This window comes from Nilaparvata lugens, chromosome 2 (genome assembly GCF_014356525.2).
Source record: "Nilaparvata lugens isolate BPH chromosome 2, ASM1435652v1, whole genome shotgun sequence".
Taxonomy (NCBI): Eukaryota; Metazoa; Arthropoda; class Insecta; order Hemiptera; family Delphacidae; genus Nilaparvata; species Nilaparvata lugens.
Window position 1 is genome coordinate 86,826,001 of NC_052505.1, and position 22,632 is coordinate 86,848,632.

The window sequence follows — 22,632 nt, forward strand, 5'->3', positions numbered from 1 at the left end:
TGCGTAACAACAAACATAAACTTCCATAACCGTATTGATTTTTTTTTTTTTTAAAATGAAAGTCTAGGACTTAGCTAAATCCCGAGCTCGGAAAACCGGTCCTAAAAATGTAAAAGACTTTATTATAAGTTTTTATTATTTTATTTCAATTTCTACATTAATTTTAGAAGACTACTTCATCAGCATCCAACATTTTCCGAATCAATTAAAGTTGTCAAAAGTGAACAGATACCTAACTAGATTGGTTAGTATCCGAAATACGATAACTCCAGTTCTGTAAATGATACTATTGGGTAGAGACGGGGACTTTAGCCCTCCGTTGATTTCACTATCTGCAATAATAAACGTAATCTTTTTTTAAAGCCACGTGTAACAAATGACACAAAGAACAATAATGAAAATGAATATACCAAGCCAACTGACCCCTTCCCATTGTTTTTATAACAGCACTCAAGTACAAAATATTTACAAGAGCCACTTAACCAGGCTTTGATAACTTTAGAAAAGGTACATAGGGGAGTATATTTTTTATGATACATGAAGATAAAACAAGATTTACAGTTACTCAACTTCGTTCTAGGTATAAAAGACGCGGTAAAATTTCAGAGTGTACGGTATTATGTTACTACCGTATTATGCAACAAAAACACATAAAGACCGAACACACGTCTTGAACCATTTCACCCTGTTTGTCCTGTCCCACCCTAAGCGTTCTATTGAATATGTTAGCGACGACAAAGATATTGAATCCACCCTTCTACGTTCAATACAAGGCAGTCGGTTCGCAATAATAATGAAAGGGCCCTTTTCATACTTCGAATTGTTAATCCCAACGCGACAGGCAAATAAAGATCAATTATTCTACATGACGAAACCCTTTACATGTGACTTGCCGTTTGAATACAGGACCAATAAATGTAACTGTGTTCCAGCATATGCTTCAACAATCATAATTCAGGCTTATCAATACAATGTTTATAAATCAATATTTCCATAGAATTTCATTATTAATCACAAACTACAGAAGAATTTATACATAAAAAGCAGTTCCTAATCTTGCTATCTTCGTAAATTGTAAGGAATATTAGTCTCTTGTGAAATAAAAAATAGAGTATTCGATACTGAATATTGTCTTTGTCATCTTTGTTTTTCTGGATCAAACCATCACATGCTCCCATTCTTGTCAATGAAAAAAGTCTCAAATACCATGCGACAGTCTAATAAAGATAGTTTTGAAGAAGTGGTATCAGCATTCATTCTCTCTTAATTAATATTTGACTAAGGCACTGAGTCCATAGAACTGTTACTGAGCCACAAATGAATCTGAATTTCACGAAAAGTACAATTCATCGACCAATAAAGTCTGAGCTCTATTGCCATTGCCCAAAGACTTTAAAGAGATATAGATCCACAATGCCTATGCCTTCCCAATGATAGTTCTTACTTGAAATTGAAGGTCGCCATTGGGGTATTTCAGCACGAGATATTATATCTATATATGTGTAATATTATAGATTACAAAGGCATTGGTATGTAATAATCTTATAGGTTGCCCCCTCAATAGCCGATTCAATTCCAAGTACGACAGTAGCGCTGCGTTTGAGTCTATGCATCTTTAAGGTCTTTGCCATTGGCCGAGACAAGTCGACCAATAAAGTCTGAGCTCTATTGCCATTGGCCGAGGCAAATCGACCAACCATAGGGATCACCCACACTATATATTTCTGCTCAATGTTCAAGTTTCAGTTTACTAGGTATTGATAATGTAACAATCAAAACTGGTAACTCAAATTGTTTTAATAAACAAATGGTTCTGACAATATCAGATCATCTCCATAATATGAATATATTTACCACATCAAAACGGAGAAAATATATGTGCTACAAGTATCGGTTTAATTTTAACAATATATTTTTGAGATCCCGCAATATCTGATACAATAGGACAGGGATCATCACTAGAGAAACTCAAGTTCATCTGGTTTTGATTATAAATACAATATGACTGGTAAATTATTGTCTCTAGAATGTACTGTTTTCAAATTTATAAGATTCTAGAGAACTATGGAGCATTCATTCCAGCACATGAGTTGAAATCAATTAAGGAAACGTATATTCTCGTACAAGGTATAGAGGTATATTCCTCCATATCAAATGCACGTTTTTGTAATGATAACTGGAAACATGTTTTTTCAAATTGATATAAGTTTTAAAATTAATATGATTGAGGGTATTCAACCAACGCGAGTATAATGCAACCAAGAAACCCTGCGAGTAATGAGAAGTAATCGAAAATTAGTTGCTTTTCAGCTCATGTAGCCTAATAAGTTTGAACAGTGGCATTGGCTCAAACCCCTCATTCACTTGAAACATTATTATCTTGCCTCAATTATTCTAGAACTTACAAGTTCAGCTTTTGCATCTCGTCCAATCTGGTCCGTAGGTGTACACAAGTGCTACTCGCATGTACATAACAATAGAATATTTCAATTAATGGCCGTGATTAGCCTGGAAGCAGAACAATAACCGAAGTTATTGCAGTAATTTGACAAGCAAAACAGTAAGAGAGAGAGAGACAAATATAGAGTATTGCAGTAATTTGACAAGCCAAATAGTGGGGTGGAAGAGAGAAAGGGAGAGACGAGATAGACAACGAGAGTTGGAGTTCTTCATTTGTGTATATGTTACAGTATACATAGAGAGAGAGAGAGTGAGAGAGAGATGATTGCCTTTATTAGGGCGGAGTTAGGACTCATGGTCCTCACTGCCACACAACCATAGAGAGAGAGAGTGAGAGAGAGAGCGCGTGAGAGAGAGAGAGAGCGAGCGAGTGTGAGAGAGTGACAGAGACTACCAGCATTTGGTTCCAGAATAGGAGGATGAGAATACTATAGTTCAGGGAGATAGAGAGTGTGATAAAGATTGATTGATTGAGTACTTTATTTATGTAGATTACAATATATACTGGCTTATACACTTATATACAATAGCTTACAATACAGCAAAATTATAGATGAATTTACATAATATAGACTGAGAAAATAATTATTGAACTGTATATGATATGAAAAAGCAATTGTAATATAATAACTATAGATAATAATTATATTGTTATGCATCTACATAAATTGGCGGAGCTTTGGACATATCAATGTCCATTCTTCGGAAAGAATATTAAAAATATCCCCCCACTAACTCTCTACCAAAACGTTAGAGAGAGGAGAGGAGAGAGAGAGCGAGTGTGAGAGAGAGAGCGCGAGTGAGAGAGAGAGAGTGTGTGAGAGAGTGACAGAGACCACCAGCAGATGGTTCCAGAATAGGAGGATGAGAATACTATAGTTCAGGGAGATAGAGAGTGTGATAAAGATGATTGATTGAGTACTTTATTTATGTAGATACAATATATAAACTTACAATACAGCCCAATTTATGTAGATGCATAACACTATAATTACCATACTGTAGTTACCCATAGAGAGAGAGAGAATGTGTGAGAGATAGAGTAGGATAGACAATGACAGAGCACCAGCAGATGGCTCCAGAATAGGAGGATGAGAATACTATAGTTCAGTTAAGAGAGATAGAGAGAGTGATAAAGAGAGAGAGAGAACGCGATGTACGCATCTCATTGAATATTTGATAAGATCAAAACGATCGTTGAACGCTGGATGGATCAGGTTAATGGGGGAAGACAATTACCAGCAACGGGTACTGGCGCGATGCATATTCACGATTATGACAAGGAGGTGGAACAATAAAGCACTACAGAGAGAGAGCGATAATGGGTTGATTGTGACGCAGATGTTGGACAGAGGCGCGAGACCAATGTGGGTGTTGTTCTGTTGCCGGGTGGCAAGTGATGCCAGTCTACATTGAAAGGGATGAGAGGGATCATTGATATAGCGGAGTGGTGGTTAGATGCAGAGAAGGGACGCACACCCGAACGGATGGATGGATGATGGAACACTAGATAATGAATAGTTAGATGGGGTGCAGACGGAGGGATGTTGATCGACCGATGAGCGACAAGGAGAGAAGATAAAACGCAGAGGGTGTGCTAGGAAGCAGGGAGCTTGAATAGGATATAAAATGTATGAGTGTGAGAAGAACAGACGGGGAGTGAGTTGGAGAAGCGACAAAATCCAGTTGAATAGCAGCCCCCCTGAGCGACACAGGCCCCACCATGTTTATCATTGCCATCATCCCTGCAGGCTTTAGCTTTCGACAATGACGGGGGTGAAGCTCGACTGAACATCACCCCACCGGGTCGGTCACCCCTTGCACTCCTCACCGAAATAATAATCCCGCATCTACCACACCGGCTTGCACGCACGCAAACTCACCCAACCGACAGAGAAAGCGAGAGAGACCCTCACTCTCTCTACAGGAAACGGGAGGTGAGCTACCGAGACAAGCTTCTTACCATCTTGACACGACAACCCTTCAAGCCACAAAATCTACATGATACAAGTACGGGCGCTAATACGAAATCAAGCCATGTTCCTGACGAGAACAACTGGCAGATTTCTACAGAGAAATTTCAGACAATAAATTGAACGCACTATCAGACATCAATATAAAACCACCAGATTTTAATTGAACACTGGAAATTGACAGTCATCTAACCTACCGTGAACAATTCAACTTTTCGCAAATGTTCTTTGCCAATTCAACTTGGGGCAACTTTTTGGACTCAAAATAGTGCGTGAATTAAGTTATAATTTTTACATATCCTCTAGACTGTGTATTCCAAATTGAAGTTTAGAACAGTTCTGGGCGAATGCCTGTTGTTTTACCTGAATTGTATTTGTTTATGAATAAATAATAATAAAACTTTGAGAAAAATTTCATATTTTCAACTTTCCCAATATAAAACTTTAACTTTAACAATATAAAACTAAAACTTTATAACTTTCCCTATTTAAGTCATTTTAATTATCATGAAATATCTATAATTTTTGCTCCTCTCTCACATGCATGTGTCCATGAAAAGAACCTGCAATTTAACTATTCCACTAGTATCATTATCATAGAGAAACGATAGCATAAGTACGCCATACTCAGGCTATTGTTTCTCTATGTCATTATTATGCATTTTGTTTTTTGGAGAAAAATGAATGTCAATTTCAATCAACATTGGTTGGATATAACAAAATGAAGAACAGGATGTTTACGTTTTTGAAGGGATTAGAATGTAATAGTAAGCCATTTGTATTCCCATAGTTAGGATGGACCGCTATCATACTGTGCCACTGTGTGACAACAATATTAGCGATTTTTGGAGAAATCACGGCGATTCATGGATGACAATTAATTATTCTGCTTATTGTAATTCCATTGTCAACTATAATAGAAATAGAAATCCTGTTCATAATTTTTGTAATTTTCAGAACAAATGATGATTTAAAAATTTCTGCTTACTACACGACTGCAAAAGTGGCCAGCTTGCAAACATAAACATTTGTCATAAACGAATTGTAAAATTATTTGTAAAAACCTAACATTACTTTAAAATCCATGACATGAAATACATCAAGTAGGCTAGTTGAACGTTAAAAGTTTCTAGGACGAATGGTGAAGCTTGGAAATGCCTCATAGTAGGGATAGAAATAGGGTAGTCTAATAAGCGATTATAGGCTAATACGGATATACAAAGACAAGAGATCAAGAAGATGATATTTGATTCATATCCATCAACACTACAGTACTAGCACTTCCTTTCATAAATGGAATACCGGCGTGGCGTCTTTCGTATCCCTTTCAGTACGAAGGTATTCTTAGCAATAATATTTAATTAAACCTGTAATTCTTTTTTGAGAATAATATCGTTTCACAAAGTAGTGCAATGATTTACAAAAAAAGGTGACTTACTATAGTGATAGCTTTCTAGACCAGGCAGCAGGTATCCCTTTCAATATTACGGTCTTCTTAGTAATATCTAATTAAACCTGTAATTCTTTTTCGAGAATAATATCGTTTCCCAAAGTAGTGCAATGATTTACAAAAAAAGGTGACTTACTATAGTGATAGCTTTCTAGACCAGGTAGCAGGTATCCCTTTCAATATTACGGTCTTCTAAGCAATAATATCTAATTAAACCTGTAATTCTTTTTTGAGAATAATATCGTCTCACAAAGTATTGCAATGACTTACAAGAAAAAGTGACTTAGTTTAGGGATAGTTTTCTAATTCCGACCAGGTAGCAGGCCTCAGCTAACTAATGAACCAAAATCTCTCACCAAAACTCTTACGTAGGCGTTAAATTCAATGACATGAAAATGTAAAAATGCACTTATTTAGTCAGTATCATTGAATAGTAATAGAAAGTGGATCGATAGAATACTAGAAGAAAGGATTACGAAATATTAATACCATAGTCGGCGAAGTTGACTTTTTGAATCATAAAATTGCAACACTAAATTATTATTTGAAAACATGATACAATGAGTGAATTTTTTCACAATAGATTATTATAACTGTCTGCAAGTCGTTATTATAGTGTTGAAAATTGAACATTCCCCGTTCCTAATGGAGTGCCTGTTTTGTGTTGCCTCTTTTGTGCCCTGTTCATAATTTTCCCGAAAATTATGAAAATTCCTCGTTCATAATGGAATAAGAAATTCAAGATCATTGGAACAACCAAGATAATAAATACTATTTGAATCGCATGGCTCTAATGATATTCATTTGTTATCTGTTATTGCTATTTGTTATCAATTTGTCCTTCCAATAGCTGAAAGGACAGATTTTCAGCTGGATTTTAATTATATGTTTCCAGATCATAAAAATTCCTCAATAAAAACCAATTATTCTCAAACACGTCCTGTCATTGCAGGGGTCTGCATGTAGATGCATGTTTCATACAATTGGAACCAACTTGTCGAAACTGAAAAAAATGTCAATAAAAATCAAATACACGTGTACACATTTACATATAGTACACGTGCAGCTTTTCAATCAATCAAACGTTTATTACTCGACTGACTGGACTGACAGGAAGTTGACGCGACATTAGCAGACTCATAAATTCTCATTCTCACAAACTCATAATTGAATGTATTGATAGTTTCAAGCTCATAAATTGATACAAAACAATATGACACAGGAAATAAATAGGTTTCGTATCTGATAGACCCCACGCGAGTTCTCGATTGATAAGGCAGGCATTAATTAACAAACTGAGGGCCATTATGCACAATCTATGATTACATGAGGGTATGGACAAAAACATGAAGTGTAAACATAACCTATTTTTGGACAATTTCTGTCTAAATTTGGGAAAGGAACACTTCTAGACTTTAAGCCTGTTGTTCCTTTCCCAATCATTCATAATTGAGAATGATATTGTATGTATCAATGTATAAATAAATATGGTTCCATTCATTGGAAATCAATATGTTAGATTCCATGTTTAAACGAACAGCTCATCAATCTCTGTTTACGTGTTGTATTGTGTACAACATCCAATTTTCCAAGTGTTATGTACTCTGTTTATTGTAAAAACATATCAACTAATTGTATAATTACTTTTTCCATCTTCTTGGATTATTTTACGCCAATGAACATTTGGATGATTACCATTTCATAGCCCAATAAGGTACATCAAGCAAAGTCATCAATTCTGTGTTATTGGTTCGTTTACAGTCCCCATATACAGTCTTTCCTTATCTTATGCACAATGCGACTTATGCACTGTCGCAACTAAATGGTACCTAAAGACTGAACCATTGCTCGGTTGATACTGCAACTCAGTGGAGTGATGGGGGGGAAAGTTTCGGAACGCATAGGTGACTCATCCACTGACACCACCCCATTCAATAGTTTTGTGCAGCAAAAAACTGAAACTGTTGTACTTTTTACAACAGCGCGACTGCCAGAAGGTTAAACCATGATGTGCCTACATAATCCATATCATACCTGAAAAAATGTCAATAAAAATCATATACACGTGTACACATGTACATATAGTACACGTGCAGCTTTTCAATCAATCAATCGTTTATTACTCGACTGGCTAGACTGACAGGAAGTTGTCGCAGCATTAGCAAACTCATAAATTCTCATTCTGACAAACTCATAATTGATTGTATTGACAGTTTCAAGCTCATAAATTGATGCAAAACAATATGACACCGGAAATGAAAAGGTCTCGTTTCTATCTATGATAGACCCCACGCGAGTTTTGGATTGATAAAGCAGGCATTATTCAACACACTGAGGGTCATTATGCACCATCTACGATTACATGTAGGTATGGACAAAAACATGACGTGTAAACATAACCTATTTTTGGATAATTTCTATCTAAATTTGGGAAGGAACAGCTTTGGGCTGTTGTTCCTTTCTCAATCATCCATAATTAATAATGGTATTGTATGTATCAATGTATGAATAAAAATGGTTCCATTCATTGGAAATAAATAATTATGTTAGATTCCATGTTTTAAACGAACAGCTAATCAATCCCCGTTTAAACCATGATGTGCCTACATAATCCATATCATACCTGAAAAGGAAACTATTCTCATACAAAATAATATTGAACAAAGTGGGCTACAGAAAATTCCTACAAATTGTAACTTAAATGACACGTTGCTTTACAAAATCAAAGAAACCCGATAATAGGAGTTTGAAATACCTATATAAAATAAGGTTTTCCTCCACCTACTGTCTAAAGTACTTACTTTACTCCTGAAACCTATACTAAAGTGTCACTTTTTCGCTCTCGGTAGTAAAAAACAGAAAAACTCCCTAGGGAGTAAAAGTGACTCCTTTAAATAACATGGGAGCATCTCTATTTGAAACTTACATTGTAATAGGTTAGAAGGTCTAAGCTCAGATGAGAAAGCATAAAGAGGTGTCTGTCATTGAGTCAACTGAATTCAATACCACAACCAGAAATTTGATCAACTCATGAAATATATGTCTGTATGATAATTATTATTTCATAATATTAGTAGACGATAAAAAGTTATACATTTTTCAAATATTTTATTCTATTAAAATACCAGCCAACAAATATTTTGATCTGCATTCGAATCTGAGATATAATTGTTACAACTTTTGCCGATAGATAGCGCAATCGGCAGTGCCAATCAGACGACCGGTTTTTAGGTTTTAGATTTAGTTATGCTGTTCGGAATCATTTCACCAATACGTAAGTTTTTAGAATGATTTTTATTGAATGTTTCTATAAAAAATGTAGATGGAGGAAAATGTTGTGTACATCACGAGCGAAAAATACTTTTTCTCCCTCAGGAAAATTGCTGCCCTCGGCTTCGCCTCGGGCTTCAAACTTTTTCCCACAGGAGAAAAAGTCGTACTTTTCACTCTAGATATACAAATAACTATTTCTCTACTGAATTGTTACCTTCGAATTAAACCACTAAATTAGTTATTCATTATCAAGCAATCTTTGTTCACAGATTCCTTTGAACATCACAAAGATGATATCTTTTGTCTCGCATATCCCACAATGCTCTTGAACCAAATTTATCATCTTTTCATTGTCCATAGTTAAAACTTTATAAAACAGAACAAGTTCAAAAAAAACAGACAAGACTGTGAAACAATTTGAGGTTAGGATGATGTCTCAGCTCGACTTCGGCCGGATAGAGACGGAATATCCCATTCAATTCGGATCGAAAACTTGATCGGCCGGAGACTGCCATGCACGGACGTATGAACGTGTTGCAATGGACGAGCATCTATAGCTTTCTTTGTTGGGGGATCGTTCGGATGAGTTCGGTAGTTTTCGGCCGATGCTAGTTCGGACAAAATCGGTTCCAGTGGACGACGGCCGACCATACTGTTCAAGCATGCCAGATGAAGCATCTATAGTTTCTAGTGGGAACTGTAGAGTGTGGAAACTGGAAAGCTAACAGACAACAGACTAAGGACTCCCATTCTACCAGGGGGATTTCATGAAAATTAGTAACGGAGTACGTACTATAAAATATGAATGTGTATATAATGTGAAAACCCTATCATTTTACATTCACACTTTATGGTTAGAGTTTACTATACAGAAATAAATACAGAAAAATTGATTCTGATATAATGACTATGATAACACCAACGTCCAACCAATATTAAAGTAAGTTGAATTGCACACTGTAAAATATGGTGAGCTACTACAAAGTCATGTAAAAATGTTATGACTTTATGAGGTGAGACATAATTAATGGGTTGAGATGATAGTTTAGAGAGCAGCTCAACAAAGTTGAAGGTCAAGCGGCGAGATGATAACAGGTAGACATAAAAAACCATTCAACGCTGGCAAAACTGGTCAGGCAAATTGAAATACAACTCAGATGATGCCAAGAAACCGGTTTGTACTAAACTGGTGCCCAGCTATTAAACTGAACAGCTCAATAAATATTCTGACACCATGGCAAGATGACTGATAAGTTACATTTTCAAACAAATTGAGCAGGTATAATTATCTCATTACTATCATAAAAATCAATCAGATAAGAGGTAAAATGGAAGTACGGCAAATAATGTGAAGTTTTCCGGGTTCACTCTTGCCACTAATACATGATGTAATTGCCATCAACACAAAGTGTAGTGCATTGATGCAACTGACTTAAACAAGTTAATTTTCAATAATTGAGAAGTTATTATTGCAACATTGTTACAAAAATGCATTTGCTAAAATAATAATTTTTGCCTACAATACTAAATAACTCAGGCCAACTTGGAATATAGCACAAAACGGTGATGATACCGTTCGTTGAAAAAATATCAAAAATTTTAAACTTTTGAGTTTATTTTTTCAGTGGAATTCTACGGTATCAAATGAATCCAACCGTACAAGTCACAACCGCATGTGTGTTACTAGAAGCTAGAGCCATAGAGAAAAGATACTGTTTACAAAAGAAAATGATTTATTAGTCTCTGCTAGAACTAAGAACGTTGGATCATTTTTACCGCCTTGAAAATTGTAAAATGCTTGTGTCATTCAATACATAAACTAGATTGAACAATTAACTAATATTGTTCAATTGAATGATAAATTTAGAATTTAGGGGAAGGATATATTTAGAGTTTAGGGATCAAATATTAATATAGTACCGGTATTTCCAGATTTTGCATTCTTTCAGCATAATTTGCAATTTTGATAAGAGTGATTGAACCGTTCCATACCGACCGTAGTAACATCTGAGCCTTTCTTCCAGTAGGGACAAAGTTTTGGCCGCAACGCCACACCTCCAAGTGGGTACCTACTTTTTGCATATCCCGTGAGATGTGACACGCGAACTACTTACTACCCATTGGCACTGCCAAGTCAAGTATCACAGTAGTGACATAATAGTGACACAGTAGTGACAGTAGGGTCATGTTAAGGTTCACTATCAATGAATCTCTTAGTAGTTTCTTTGACAAATCTGCAAATATCGGACAAGTTCGAACTGCGCCCCTGGTCATAACATTCCTTGGCGGATTAGATATGCTTTGAAGCACCAAGATGTTCTTTGCACATTTTACGTTCTGGGTCGTCACACCCAGCGACGTGTAGCTAGAAATACGTCTTCGGAAAACGTAGCCGTCCTATCTACCAATGTTAAATCCAAGATCTTAGACTGGGCTAAGAATCTGTCCCGTTCACATCAGTGTAGCGTATCTTTGAAAATTGAGAGATAGCTACGTCTACCTAGCTACACGTAGCTGGGTATGACAACCGAAAACGTTAAAATTTGCTCAAAAGAAAGTTTTGATCTATTCAAGAAATTCAAATGACAATGTTCATTCTGAAAAACTTGCCACTTTTTTACCTGGTAGAATGTGAAATTCTTGCCTTTTATTACAGGAGAGAAATCATCCAAAAATGATTATTTGATCATAAATTATCAATGCAACAAGGGAAACCTTGCTCCAAACGGTTGTTGCCGTGAGGACACTCAAAAATGGGCTCACAATAATTGAAATATTGGTTCTCGTCATGATGATTAGTAGCTGTCCAGCTCTAAGAAAATTTGAATCATTCTATATAGAACCATGGAGGAACGATACTGAGAACTTGGAATAATATTCTAATATAGAACTAAGCGTGTGCACTATAGTGTGGTCCACCTTATAATGGCAGTGGATAAAGATAGAAGAATAGCGATGCCGATTCTCTGCATTAATTAATTAATTATATTTCTACACTGTGAAAAACTTAATTGTCATCGTTGTGGACCTAGAAAAGGATAGTACCACCGGCTTTGTCGAATGATAGACAAGGATAGCAAAACCAAAGTTGATCAAATACTGTCATTATAACGTGGACCTCACTATAGTTCCAATTTCAAGGTTCTTATGGACCGTGAATGTCACCGGGTCACTTCATCAAGTTCTCAATTGATCACGAACCAGCCAGAAGGGAGGTTCTCAGTTTGTCCAAATCTTACTTCGTCAAGTTCCCATTGCTTATAGGAAGTGTAGTGCATAAAGTATTACAATATATTCGAATGATCCGTTCCGAATACTACCAACATATTGTAATTTAAACGCAAAACGCTAACCCCCTAACTTACCCTTCCAACTTTAAACATCAATAAACATAAACTTTTCGATAATTTGGTAATTGATTCATGTCAGAACTGATAAGTTACTATCCATGTGTATCAGCCTGTAACGTAAACTGGATGATGTGAGATTCAACTTCCCACATATTTCAGTTTCTCAATGAATGAACAAAATAGACACTTGATGAACTGAGATCTGAGTCCCTACCCTCTTAAGCCTTGTACACATTGGTGCGAAAAGCGTGATGGCGACGGGAACGGAAGAATTAAACCGTGGTTAATTATTAAAACCATAGCACCGGTGTGTGCTGGGCTATACCAGAGACGAACAATGAAACTATATCTTTTGGTTATACCATAGAGAAACAATATCGTAAGTAGATATCCCATGGCATAGGACGTTCATGTCGCAACTTTTACTGTTATCTCAAGCCGATAGTCCACGTAGTTCTTTCCCGTGAAGCTGTGTGCCGCTCGTAGTCTCTCATATTGTGCCGTTCATACACTCTCACCCCAACAAAATAGTAAAAATCGACAATAATCGACAGTAATCGGCTTGAGATAACAGTAAAAGTTACAACATGAACGCCCTATACCATGGGATATCTACTTACGCTATTGTTTCTCTATGGTTAAACACAGTGATGTATAGTTTTTATATGGAGATTTCTGTTACTCTTTCAATGATTCACCACAATATTATAAACTATTATATTATATGATTTGTATGATAATTTATTGTTAATCCGTTTCCTCTTTCAAGGTTCAGGCATACCTAAATTATGTATAAGAATGTCTTCAAATGTCAATAATTCTTTCATCACGAGTTTATTTCATTTTTTCAATTATAACTTCAAATCAATATGGATGAAAATATAGTAAAGTAGCTTGAAATTAGTAGGCTACTAGCAAAGAATAATAATAACATTAAGTAAATACAACTATTGAAAAATAATTGAGGCGAATTGAGCCTCATGCTCTACAACAGATATTAACGCGTTTGAGAATCAAAATAATTCAAAATGTCCACTGTATGTAACAAGAATGTGACAACAATAACAAATATTCTCAAATGGTAGAAACGAAGATTCAAGTTAATGAGTTTTACGAAGACTTGATAAGTTTGAATGACAACCACACAAAAAACCAGCCCACAAATAATATAGCCTACATATTATACAAAACCAATACTTTCACTAACTATTGAAAATTCGACTGAGTCATTGTCAATATTGTAGAACCGTTCCATAATTGAATAAAAACACAAAAATATATTGTCAAATTCTACACTGTTTTATTTGGTACACGACCAAGGTTTCGTGACCACACCGGTCACATTTTCAAGTTGACTAAAATGTTTAGAATTTGAAAACATATTTGTGTTTTTATCCAACTAACTATTGAAGTTAGAAAAGTAGTGCATAGAGTCAACGCTCATAAATTTCAGTAGAATGCTAATATGCTATGTACGGAGTTTCAGTGACATATTTCAACTATTCTTGGTACAAAAAATAAATATTGAGTTTTGATTGTCTCTTTTCCAGAAATACACAGAAACATTGAATGGCAGTGAACTCCAGTTACGCTAACTCGGTTTATGGTGCCTACTTTCTAGAGATGCAGTACTGTAATCTCACTCTGAATGTGAAAAATGTTATTTTAATAAAATCACTTCACTTGCATGGGCCACTTTATTAAAATTGATAATAACAATATAAAAAACATGAAGTACCCTTTTCATTTGAAACATTTTAAACCTAAAATGGTAAAAGTAAGCCGAAACTACTGTAGTTGTTGAAATGTTTTAAATAAAAAGGGTATTTCATGTTTTTATTAATTGTAATTTTAATGTACACTGAGCTGAAAAATGCATAGAAAATACCAAGAGCAAATTACAGCTCTTTAAATGTGGTTAATTTTAATGTCGTATTAATGCTTCTATGTTAATTTGAAGAGCTTATAAAATAGCTCTCTCAAGCTCTCATTAATTTGACCATTCTCTCAAAAAACGTTAGATATTGATATTATTAAAAAATCGGAAATATGAAAATGAATATAAGTAATGGGAGACACAATTATCATTCTCAATTTCACTTGCAATATTAATATTTGTACGATTCTTTGCCGACTATAGTATTCTTTGCTCTATCCAATAAATGAATAAATAACTCCTTTATCTTAAATTATATTTCATTCTGGCATTTTTAATATTATTTGTTAACAGATGTTAACAATGATAATCTTATTTGTTGAACTAGCTATTTATCAATAATTAGTTGGCACAACCATTCAACTAACAAAACATGCTAACAATTCTTTTTAATCACAATAATATTTCTGTGTTGTTGAGCTGGTCATATTCAAAACTACTCGATATCGTCAAACCCAGTGGTTTATTGAAACAATTGAAATACTAGGTTCGGTTCTACCATTATCAATGCCTAGTAAACTGAAAGCTCGAACGTTGAACAGTAGAATATAGTGTGGATGAAGCCCCACGTTTGGCCATTAGCTGTTGACCAATAAAGGCTGTGCTCTAATCCCATTGGCCGAGACACGACTAACTCGAGTACTCTAAATTTGTGTACGGGCCAATGACAATAATTGAGCTCAGCCGCTAATGGCCAATCGTAGAGCTTCGCTCACAATGTATAGTCTGTTTTTCAGAGTCTCAGCTTTCACTTGACTAGAGAATAACAATGGTTTAACAAGCGAATATAAAGTTGGTTTTAATTGCAATTATTCAATATATTACTAGAATGGTATCATATTGAGTTTTTCAGCTCATTATACACAGAACTTCAAACAAATCCAAGAAAATCCTCTCCAATAATAATTTTCAACAATAGGTTCAACATTTTCTTGAAAATGTGGAAGTCAGATATACTAACTATGTATAAAGTTCATAATGTACTAAACATGCACTACTTATTACAAAGCACACCATCTACACCCATCTAAGATGCCGCAGCCTCTTTCATAAAAATTCCTTTAATACAGAATCACACTCTAGACACAGCTAAATATCCTGTGCGAGTCAACGAATGAGATTTTTTCCGAATTACAGAAAGTTTGATATTGCAGTATTTTCATTTATGGAAAATACGAAACTGTTGAACGGTTGAATAATAAAATTAAAATGCACACTCCATAAAAATACGAGATAGAACCGAAATCAGACTAGTTATACTACAACAACAACAACATTTCATTAATCAGATCAATTATTAGGCTACAGTTCATAGCTGAAATATTGATTACAATAACAGTAATCAATATTTAACAAAAATAACGAAAAAATCAATTGTCAATACCAGAACAGCCAGAGAAAAGATTGACATACATATCATAAAACTTCACCAAAATAAAGAATTATTATTCTTTTTCTTTTTGAACTCTTATAAGAATGAGCATTATTCATCTAATCAACTCTATATAGAAATCAAATTGAATCTATAAATTACAATGTAATCAATTAATTCTTATTTTGCACACACAAATACATATGGGTTAAAGAAAGGAGTCGGGGCCGCGCTACCTGTACACTGGGCTATTGTTCAAAAAAGGTTCATCCTGCAACTCTCGACTATCAACTCTATTGTCCTCTAAATCTGTACTTATAATCGAGAGTAATGTGTGTGTTTATCCAATCAATGTAGGCTACCACTGGTTTACAGCTGAAAATGCCTTAAAGTAATCAGACTGAGCCACCAATTTATTCTTGGGGTGGAATACTTAACAATAGACCACGAAAATGTCGAAACTCATTAACAATAGGCGACCACTGGAGGGTCACTAGAAATTCTACCTGTTCATCCATTGCTTTCGGCGGCCCCGTCTCCTTTCTTTTACCCATACATATTTTTATCAAAACTGTTCACTCAACCAGATACATAAGCACCAAAATACCAACATAGCAATCAACTTCCAATTTCACAACGTAATATGAAAACTCAATTCACCTGCGAAGGCAAAATGAGTGTATTATGGAATCTAGCTCACATTCACACAGCGGAAGAGAACATTTAATGAAAATGAAATGACAGGATAAGGAAGAGGAGTTACAAGACACAATGAATTACGATAATGATGGGAATATAAGCTGGTGCACTCACAAGTATCCGAAGCTGTTGTGAAGTACCTTCCACACACGGGGGTCTTAATATATCCGTTAATGTAATTACCTGCAACAGAAAAAAAAAAACACAATCAGCTACTTCTTCATGGCTACTTCTTCATGGATGCAAGACAGCTTTACTCCAAGGAGATACTATGCAGATTACACAAGAACCCAACAACATTTCAAACTAGAAACCACAACCACAACACCAGATACAGGAATCTTCTCATCACCAGTGTTGCAAGGAAGGCACTATACCAGAGACATTTCAATCATTTAGCACCAAAATTATATAATCTACTTCCTGCAAACTTTAAACAGATTAATCCTCCTAGAAAGTTCAAAGCAATAGTACACAATTGGTTGATGAGCAAAGGAAGACAGAACATAGAAAACATTATTTCAAATAACAACTAACCACCTAATGACTTACTAAACACTAACTAATTGATAATACACACAAAAACTAACAAACCTACTCTAGAACATGGTACGCCATAGTGGAGTAGGTCAATTTCCACACAGAAAACTAAACAAGTAGAGAACACGTTATAGGAATCTTTTGTAACAACTATTGTATGTAATATTGTTATTATCTAATATTTTTGTAATTGATGTTGTAGTTTTAGTTTTTTTGGGAATAAACATTTATTTTATTATTATATTATTATTATTAAACACAAAATCGCAATTCAAATCAATGAAAAATTGAAATTTAGTTTGAGAATGTATTCCTGTACTACACTTACAAATACAGTATACGGAGAAACATTGAGTCTTTAGCTGAGTATATACTGAAGGAAATGTACTTGGACGTATTATTATTATTATTATTATTATTCAGTGTATGGCGATATGACACACATCTTTATTACACAAGTCAGTATAAACAATAATGTCATCTTAGTCACAAGTTGAAAAAAAGGTGCAACACATATAAAAAGTTATAAGTACACATTTAGTCGATTTAAATATGCTACTGCATCTGACGTAGCTACCAGGAAGTCATCCAGACTGCCCTCATAAGCTGTTCTCTGCACTCTTCTGCAATGTGTCTTTATGGTTTGCACAGCGCATAATGGTGTAATGTTAGTGCAGGTGCACCCTGGATAATGCTAAATGAGCTAACGCCTACAGGCGGTCAGACAAAAGATTGTTCTCCTGACCATACACCACACAGCTCTACGTTTCGGAATATGCATATGAATAATTTGACATAAAATCTACAACATCGATACAACAAGATATGAATGTAACATAACTCGAAAGTGAAAATTTTAGGTGAAACGAGAACAATCTCTATTCATATTTTACATTAAATCCTAAGAATAGTATACATCGATCAATATAGTAGAAATTATTTTTCTATACTTCAATTCAATTTATACAAATATTACATAGTTCAATGTCATGATAGACTTTGTTCCAAATATACACGGAGACATTGGATGCCAGTGAACTCTTGGATGTTACGTAAACTCGTTTAATGATGCATATTTGGAAATTTGTGCAAAGCTAGTGACAGTTAATCTAAACGTTTTACTGAACCAATTCACATGAAGTTTGTTCAAAAACAATATTGTTATCAACCCAAGAGGTGCAGGTTTTCTTTTTACTGTGAAATATATCAAAACCGGCTACTGAATGAATATTGGGGCTCTACCTCTTATCTAGTTTAATTAAACTATGTCTCCCCTCATTGCTGTGGGTGATGCCCACATGAGCTCCAGGCTTGTGCGTGGGCAACTAGACGGATGGATGGGATGAAATGATTGGAGATACAGATTTACGTGGCTTCCGAACCACCCGGAGGCGATTTTCCAACGAATAAATAAATGATTTTGGTTGCATTCAAAGCCACTGATCGGTGAGTGAACGATAAGACCGGTGAGTGAACGTAGCTCTGAACGAAGCATTGTTTGGTCTAACCAGAGAAATTAAAGAGAAATGGTCTAACTCCTGCTATTATTGATTCTGTGGTCTAACTCAAAGACCTTAAAGATGCATAGACTCACATGCAGCGCTTGTGTACTTGGAATTGAAATCGGCCATTGAGGGGACAACCAGGAAGATTATTACATACTGAAGACCTTGAAGATTTTTGTAATCTTAATATTACAAAAATATATATATTATATAATATCTCGCGCTAAAATACCTCAATGGCAGCCTTTAATTTCAAGTAAGAGCTAGCATTGGGAAGGCATAGGCATTGTGGGTTTATACCTTCAAGGTCTTTGGTCTAACTGATAAGAAAAAAATACGTCATATCCGGTTCGTCGTTCACTGATTAGCTCATCGTACTTCTCTACCGATGGAAAAGAACGTAAACAGAGTATCTGAACGTAAACAGACATGGCTGAATAGGAGGTTGTTTACAATTATAATGGACTCCATTATAATGTATTTGGGAGCACAAAAATGCATGATTTTTTTCAATAACATTTAAAATCTTTGCAGGAGTTCCCGGACATGACTCAAAAAATGGTGTGGGTAAAAATGTGAGTGGGGAAGTATTTTGACGCCGGTGAAAAGGTTCATAAGATCCAATCAAACTTATAATATCCTGTCTCCATAAAGTCATCTTGACTTTTTCATAACTTCATGCAAAAATAAGTTTTCTAAAAAGGTATGTAGGCTGGTGGCTACATACAGTATATATCATCCAAAGCATTGTAAACAACTCCAATCACTTGATGATTTTTTATTCCAATTGATTATACAATGAGATAAGGTTCTAGTTTTGTTTACAAATATAAGCAGCAGAGGAAACATCTGTCAGTCATGACTCATGAGCAACCGTTCAGCCACAGAATACATAAATACAGAATGTAAGGTATCAATCTAACCAAGACTTGAATGCACCAAGACCACGACACGTGACCGCATCATCTTGCTGGAAATTAAAATTACTGCTATATTACAATGCTACACTTTCTTTCGAGATGGCGGATCTTGGCGTCAGGATACTAGCCGACTTTCCATTCTGTGGTTCATCTGTGATCAGGTTTTTTACTGAACGTAAAAAAAACACGATGGAATTGAGCAGTGGCTTTGAACGCAACCATTTAGAGAATACAACTATTCTGGTAGTCATCCTTGCACCGGTATTAGCAGGTGCATGAATCTCAACTTATCTAAGTGATAGCTCATTAATGCGACCATGGAGCCAACCAATCTCGATTTAAAAATTACAAATAATAAAAATCTTCATCTTTGTTACATGAGCAGTAATCAAGTAATACCAAGAAGACAGTCAGTTAAAACTCCTTATTGCTTGATTATTCAATATTGCATAACAAGCTTGTCACCACATTTGTTTCAATAATCATACCCAAAGTTCAAATTCTATAAGTGAAGTTGATCACATCGATTTTTTTCCGAGGAGGAACAGTATTCTAAATTATTTTCATAACTGCAATCGTTATTGTATAATACTTCTATTCTCAAGTTTGATGAAAATTTAATAATTTTATAGTTTTTTCAAAGTTTGGAGTTTTCTGAATATTTGTAATTGATTTAATTCAATTTAAAAATGATTTTTGTGTGTTTTTGAATTGTAAATTGAGTGTGTAATTGAAAAATGTTGTAGTGACACATAACCTAGCTACATTTGGACTGTTGTAAAAATTAGAATAAGAACCGTTTTGGGCGTAAGCATGTGCTATTTTTCTGTAAGTTGTGTAATTCTGACTGATTAAATAAAAAATAGAAGAAGTTTTTTTTCTGTAGCTGGTATTGTACCAACCAGCCCAATTATTGAGATCTCAATGAGATACATTCAATTCGTATAGATTCGTAGGTGAACATTATATTATGAAATAAATACATAAATAACTACGAAAAATTAAACAGGGTGACAGATTCTGGACTGGTTGATATTCCACAGGTTCCATCTTAGACCAGGACGAGAAGATCAAGCCATTAAAATTCCCATTTGAAACGAACATCTAACAATTCACGAATAAATATTTCATTAGATCAGCACAAAAATGTTGTAGAACGGAAACCATATTGTACTAGAAAAATATTATTGAACGAGCGAGTTCCTACTGACGACTAGATGACCAGACTCGTTGTCAGTTTGTGGGTTTGTATGTTCGACGATCGCTTTTATCAATCAACTTCAAACTTTTCAAAACATATTCTTTGAACCGTTATACACATCGAGTTCCGAACGAAATTGACTCACTCTTCCGGTCTTTTTGAAGAAATGACTGAATAACATAGCAACTGAAACTGAATAAATAATATAATTATAGTAATCCATCATAGCAAATCACAAATCAGCTGTCAACTAGACTATTGCAACTTCAACTGATCTGCAACTAAATGCACAACTTGATCTGATTCTGCAACTTCAACTATTTCTTTTGATTTTTCACTGCTTTCAGTAGAACTATTCTTCTAGTTTTCGTATTAGAGCGAATTCTTAGGCATGTGGGGCTCACTAGTGGGGGCCTTAAGTACGTTTTTTATATGCTGCTATATGGTGTATAATGCTGTGAATATCTATGTAAGAGCCAGACAACGTACTTATAACGAGAATTCAACTTGTCTAGCAGCTTTTCCTATATATCTCAATTGATTTTTCTGCCACACCTCCAGAACATATTATGAGAACATGAGTGAGAACATATACAGAGTGCCCCACGAAAGGTGTAACAACCGAAGACCATAGATTCTACTTGAATATGCAACAAAAAATGTCCAGTAAAATATTCTTATATCGACCTTAGTTTTCGAGATACAGTATTTCGATTTGCAGCGTTCAAAGTTGAAAAAGTACATTCGGCGATTTGTCACTCAATTTTACCATCCATGACTTCTTTATCTGTGATTTTTGTAATCACGTTCAATGCTCAAAGCCACGCATAAGGGTTTGAGGAAGTAATTCTGATAGAATTCCAAGCCATTTCACGAGATTCTACTACCTACACAATATTGTATTATCTACCACTTAATTTTTGTAACATAGAAAATCGAAGTTTACAGAACACATTGTATGAGAGAATTCAAGATTTGGTTCAATGTTTGAAAAATTTATTGCTTTTTCAAAAAATCAGTTGACTAGTAAACACACTATACTCTTTTTTTCTTTAGGGCGGCTACTCTGGAATATAATAAAAATTAGAAATCTAAGTACCCTTTTAAATTGTTCAACAATAAATTATGGCATTACATAACCGAAACATGCCTTGATTGAATAATTTTAAGGCCCTTTCTAGGCCACCATGGAAGCGCTTCCACGGAAGCGCCACATCAAAATTTGATAGCATTGCACACTACAGTCACCACTTGACTCATCACTCCAGTTCTCTAGTTAACCCATGATCAGTTGAGAATGGACGTGGAAGAAGCAGGACAATTGGCATAATTATGTTGAATAATATAATGCATAATGCTCAAGAAAAGTGGTTAACTTACCAATTTCATTTTCTGTGAGGTTATATTTTTCAATGAAAAGATTTACCAAGAATTTTTCTTCACATCTCGGTCTGCATATAATTTTGAAGACATGTTCCATGTATAGCTGGTCTGCTTTCAACTTCAATAATGAACCTTTCTGTATCACATTATTCACTATTCATTACGACGACTTCAACAGACAAATAACTGTACTAAACTTGATTTGAATTGAAACTGAACTGGAGATGATTTTTTGGTGACTGGTAGCTCTAATGTGCAATGACAGATAATACTAAATGGTATGACGTGGTGGCGCGACAGTCTGGTGGCGACACAAAATCGGCGGCTCGAGCCACCACATTCCTGGAAGCTCGGCTGGTGGCTGGTGACTCTAGTGTGCAGTGACAGATAAGAGACAATGCTACCACGTGGTGGCGCTTCCATGGTGGCCCAGGGTGCAAAGGGCCTAATAGGATACTTGGATTTCTAATTTTTAGCTATATACACACACTACCTATTATGCGTTTGTGTGAACAATAGCAACAGGTGAGTGTAATTTATTGCAGAGTAATATTTTTAACTGGGAGTGCC

The 22,632-nt window shown here is 35.2% G+C and overlaps 1 protein-coding gene across 2 annotated transcripts in view; it reads right to left on the reverse strand.

Annotated features, from left to right (window-relative positions):
- Positions 1-22,632, reverse strand: part of LOC111050688 (zinc finger protein 608-like) — a 135,828-nt gene that overhangs the window by 89,104 nt on the left and 24,092 nt on the right. Inside the window, exon 2 of one of the 2 annotated variants that reach the window (XM_039421988.1) lies at positions 16,628-16,696. The exons of the other annotated variant lie outside the window; for it this stretch is intronic. The gene's annotated coding sequence lies outside the window, so the exon portion shown is untranslated. The remainder of the gene's footprint in view (positions 1-16,627; positions 16,697-22,632) is intronic. 2 annotated transcript variants of the gene reach the window in all.